Source organism: Papaver somniferum, chromosome 4 (assembly GCF_003573695.1).
Source record: "Papaver somniferum cultivar HN1 chromosome 4, ASM357369v1, whole genome shotgun sequence".
Lineage (NCBI taxonomy): Eukaryota > Viridiplantae > Streptophyta > Magnoliopsida > Ranunculales > Papaveraceae > Papaver > Papaver somniferum.
The window spans coordinates 133,255,882-133,261,472 of record NC_039361.1 but is presented as its reverse complement, the minus strand read 5'-3'; the positions used below and the strand labels follow the sequence as shown (position 1 = coordinate 133,261,472).

Here is a 5,591-nt window from a genome sequence, read left to right as displayed (position 1 = left end):
TTGTGTTGCTGATTCATTGAGGTTTAGGTTGTGTTGAATTTTGGGAAGGAACTATGGGTTATAAAATGCATGGAAGTATTTTGGGGTTTGTTGATAAAGGAATGATGATGGTGTGCGAGTTATTGCAGATGAAGAGTATGAATGACATGGTGGTGTTCATTGTAGAGTTAGAACTAGGATTGCATTGCAGTTCATGAGAATGGTGTTAATGCTATGAGAATTATGGTTAAATACAAGAATTGATCTGAGTTTAGTATGGTGGAGTTATAAAAAGTATGAGCATTGTTGTGAAAGCTTGGAACTGCAATTGTAGGGTAGGCATTGTTTGTAATTATAATTGAAATTCGAAGTATATTTGAATGATTGAATTGATGTATTAGGGTTCGTTTGGCACCAGTGGAGTTGAATTTCTAGGTAGTTCCGACTACCCAGAAATTCAACTACCTCCAATTCAAAATTTGTTGTTTGGCATCCAATTTAAATGGGCGGAAAATTGGTATGGAATTCAAAATTCAGGTGTATGGCATGCGATGGCATTTATCATTTGGAAAATATCCTCCCAAATTTGATTATCATCCATCCAACCAATGAAGTCCAAACAAACATGAACACAACAGGCTTATACATAAATACTTTCATTGGTAATATATTGATTGTAATCATAATTCGTTCAACACAAGTCTGCATATACATTGGTATGCATTCACCACATGGTCTGCAAGTTTTACATTACAATAGACACAATAAACGCAAACATAAAGTTGCGACTCGAATACCACCGTCAAAAGCTTGAAATTATGCTCATGGCACAAGTGTTTCATTCACCTGCAAAAGAGGTAAAATAGTGAGAAAACTTGATTATGCTCGGATGCTATAAAGAGACTTGGCTAAAATGAATTTTACAGAAATGAATGTCATTGGCAACTCAAGCATCAAACCAAGCATTGAACCAGATGTCATAAAAACTATACAGACCATACATGAAATGACAGGAGATGACAAAGCTTATAGGTAATAAGAATAAAGCTTGATACCTCAAAATTAAGGATGGTGCAAGTGAAAAATATACACAACACAGTTGAATTATGCAGAAGTTTTGAACCATTTGCAGACATGCAGTTCGTCATATTTCGTTCCAAAGTTGCTTAATCTAATGTTAACTTGCAAGACATTGGTGCATAGCCAGTCCAACCAAAAGGCGCATACCATTTAAAACAAGAAACCAAGTAGCGGCCACAACAATAAAATTAAGGAAGCCAAGAGACCATGTCTGCAGTCCGTGCCATACAAAACATTTCAAGTACATTAGTTATGGTGGAAAGCGTACCTTAAGGAAATCCTTCCAAACATGTTTACTTTGTTCTGTAACCTGGTACATCACAAATTAATTATACACTGCAAAACCAGTACTCAAATAAACCAAATTGGACAAAGCAAGTGAAGATATAAATGTCTGATAGTTACAACAGACAAATTTTCTATAATTCCATGAACCAAAAATCACAAAATAATACAACCTGATAGACTATGGAGTGGTTAGGGTTATAATCAAGAATAAACATACACATAAATAGATTCCATGAATAAGATCACAAGAAAAATCGAGTACATCTACATAACAAATCACAATATACGTAGATCAGTTTCATAATCCTACAGAGAAAGACAAGAAAAACACCATTTACTATTCAAGAGATGAATAGCCTCAAAACAAGTAGATCAGATTCATCTTTTTACAGAAAAACAAGAGAAACATCAAATTGATCATAAAAACTTATTTACCCCTATGTATAGAAGTTACATATATTGTCTACTAATCGTAACTTTTTAGTTCAGAAACATGAAATCAATCATGAAAACTTCTTAACCCTATATGTAGAAACCCAAAAATACATGTATACTTGTTAATCCCAATTTTTGGTTCAAAAAAATCTAGGGTTTGGTAAATCCATCAAAAAGATGATGAAGATGATGAAAGCAACTACATGAGAGAAAGAACAGAGGAAATTTTACATAAATAAATGATGTAAACATGAAAAATTAGTGAAATTTACCTAGATTTAGGCTCGAGATTTTTCTCTCAAGGGCGGAGCTTTCGGGGAGAGAAGAGAAAAATGGCGAGGAAAGAGAAAAGAACGGAAAACCTTCTTTATATATGGGTGGAAAATAAAGGGAGGAGGAGGAGTTTGGAATCGCGTGGGGGTGCTGTCAACTTCATTTCCATTAGGCATGGGAAAATAAGTTCCCGGGAAAACGAAATCACCCCTAGAATAGTCATGCCAAACACTCATAAAATCAACTACCTCCCCCAACTCAAGTCCGCCCTAAAATTTGTTGTGCCAAACGCACTCTTGGTAGATTTGAAATTTGTCTGCAATAGAAGTGTGCCTATTAGTCATCCCAATCAGTCTAGCTGACTTACCTAAATCAGATTATCTGACTAAGTTGAACCCGAATTAACTCAGTGACCTAACTTGTTGACCTAGACCATTGATCCTGGACTTTGACTTGACCTTGACTGTTGACTTACATTAACTGTTAGCTGACTTGTGACCGTTAGAGACCTTTAGTTTACTTAGATGGACTGGACTTTAGTTAATGAGCCTGTTTGGAGAACTTGGCCTTAGTATCTTATACTCTTAGTTTGATATTTTGGACCACTTATGTTCTGAATTAGTATTTGGTTCCTTCTACAAAGTTATAGATATCTTTAATACTTATCAATTGAACTATAGAATCAATCAAATTGGATTAGTTAAGCCTTAGATTTGCTAAAGATAGATAAATAAAAGGTGTAGAACCTTAAATGGGCCTAGAATCATTAGAGAGACTTGTATGAATTATGTTATGAGTCTTGTGTGAGCCTTTTGGATAAACTCTTAGAGTGCTTGTATGATTAACAGTTAGTCTAAATTAACGACTATCGATTCAAAGGATGAACCAGTGGATCGTGGATCTCGAGGTAGGCGTGGCTTGTCATCAAAAGAGATGGGAATACTTTTAACTCTTTGAAACCATTGTTGTTTCTTTTACAAAAGTTTATGTTTCACAAACTCATGCATTGTCTATTTGTGCATTTCATACGTTGTTTAGTTTGTATTATGATTGTTCTGTTGATTCATTGAATCTTTCCATGAATTGGAAAGGACTTGTAATGTTTGTAAGTATGAATTGTTATGGGAAATGAGAATTTCCATGTGTGGTATATAGGATACGCTCCTTCATTTTTATCTACATGAATTCAGCTTTTATGTTTATTAGGTGTGGAAAAACCCGGCATCAATATAGCTATGTAGGTGTGGAAAAACCCGACATCACTAATGTAAATTGTTTGAAGAAGGAGTTTGTACATATACATTGTTTGTGCATTTCCAGTGACTTAGTCACTTTGATGTTTGGGAAAACATGTATTGTTTTCCAAATCTTGCTCATGATTTCTTTAAAGTTAAATGTTATTCCTGCTGGGCACCCCTTCTAGGGATGATGTGCTCACCCATTCCCACTTTCAGTTTCAGAGACAGGCCAGAGTTGCACAGCGAAAGCTTCGAGAAGTTGACTCCGTTAATTAGTTAAATATTGCTATGTATATTTTATTTGTAAACCAAATGACTATTGTATATGTATCACTTGAGAGTAGTTGTTGTATATATATTTAAGAGAGGGGATAGTTTTTGGGTTAAGTAGCAGATTTCTTAATTGAATGTTTAAGTATATGATTTAGATCCTTAGTGCCTTTTTATTTAGTTAATTTCTTGGATTAGACAGCTGCTAGATTAGGGAGCGCTACAATCGTAATACTTAATGCTTATATTTTTTCATGTTTTTCATCTCTGATTTATTTGACTACATTCTATGAAATTAATAAATTTAATCCTTCAGAGAAAAAAAAAAGAGTTCCAATAAAAATAATTATTTTAAGAGGGTGTTCGGATAACAGTAGCATAAATGCTTCTGTTTCTTCAATAACAAGAGCCAATCTCAGAAGTCTGAAGCAAAATCATTTTGCTTCTAAACTGAAATTTGGTTCACAACCTAACTTTTATTTTGTTTTTGTTTTTAAGAAGTCGAAAAATAACTTCTGATTTAGCAAATACAAGCATTAGAGCAGTATAACCTAATCTCTGTTCATTAACCATAATCACAAACATTGGATGTAATGAAAAAGAATATACACACATTAGATAAGATGTGAAGTCACCACATTTTGAACTTAGCTATAGTTATTTTCCTGAGGCTTAACCGTATCTTAAGGATCTTCTTAAATATTACATGCATATTCTTGCTTCAAATACCAATTATGTTCTTTTCTCAAGTATCTAATCCGTGTCAATTAGTTCGATTTATTTCAATGGTGGCATCTTGGAATTTATTTTACCTTGCTCTAAATGATGGCAGTAAGATTCGGGGCATTAGTTTTATGAAATCACTAAGTTTTATGGCAAAAAGATAAATGGTTGCAGAGAAGATCACATAGAAGAAGATTGAAGAAAATAATCAGCTCACCTTGATAACAGAGAAAAACTACTGCCGCTACTACTATTTTCCTCAGGATATAAAGATTATTATGTTAATTTGGATTTTTTGTTGGTTGTTGCAAGTACTTGCTAAGTCACATGGCACGAATTTATACATACATGATCGACCAATAGAGCTATAATAATCTGATTTGGAGCTTGGACATGTAGCATATTTAATTAAAATACAAGTATTTGGGATGAAAAGCTTTGCAATATTATTTATAAATCCAATAGCGGCATCAACTACTGGGTTATATTGGTTAGAGAGTACTGACTACAGATACACTCCTAATCTTTTAATCGACTTTTGTGATAAATAGATTTTTTAACTTGTCCAGCTGAATTTTGAATTCTTCATCTTAATTGGTTGCTAAATGAATGAGAGTTTCAACTTAAGTATCATTACCGATCATAGATAAGATATCTGACTGACTGATTTTGTTATGCGAATAAATTTGTTTCAGGAGAAGTATTTGGTCTCTTTCAAAATGCATGACGGAACACTTGGTCCGAGGTTAAGACCACAAAGACCTAAATTGTTCATAAAGTTGTTCCAAAAAGTAAATATCAATTTCAGATGATATTTTCCCATCATATCACCATCCGTTGAATCAATGATTCTTCATGTAGATAATTGTTGGAAATTTTGGGTTAAACAAGAGGATGAAAACAAAAACAGAAAATGGTGTACCCCTGACTTCAAGGATCTTTCGATTCTTTTAGACAATAATTCGACCTTTCCCAATAAATTTGGCGAGTACAAACGGTCTCTCGAATCATGCCTTCAGAATTCAATGAAGCCCTAACACCGCAATCGAATTCAAGGATTGTAGTTCCTTGACCCGACCAAGAAACACACTGTATAAGGTTCTGATGATGCTTTTTAGAGAAGAAGAAAACAAATTTTTTTTGATGTGTTGGAATGGGGGAACATCTTCGCTACTTATAGTGATATTCATGCCTGTTGGTAGTGTCGTTTCATCACCAACAGACGCTTCCAAAATCCATTAATGGTGGCTTATGGGAAGAGACGCGTCTGTTCAATTTTGAATGGAAAATTCTAGGTTTTACAAA

General features: G+C 34.0%; 1 long non-coding RNA gene across 1 annotated transcript; it reads right to left on the bottom strand.

Moving 5' to 3' along the window:
- Positions 1–619: 619 nt before the first annotated feature.
- On the bottom strand, positions 620–2,207 carry LOC113276620. The gene is made up of 3 exons (XR_003324577.1): positions 2,055–2,207; positions 1,328–1,369; positions 620–825 (listed from the first exon to the last, which is right to left on the bottom strand). It is a non-coding gene; the product is annotated as an uncharacterized LOC113276620 (long non-coding RNA).
- Between the last annotated feature and the right edge of the window lie 3,384 nt (positions 2,208–5,591).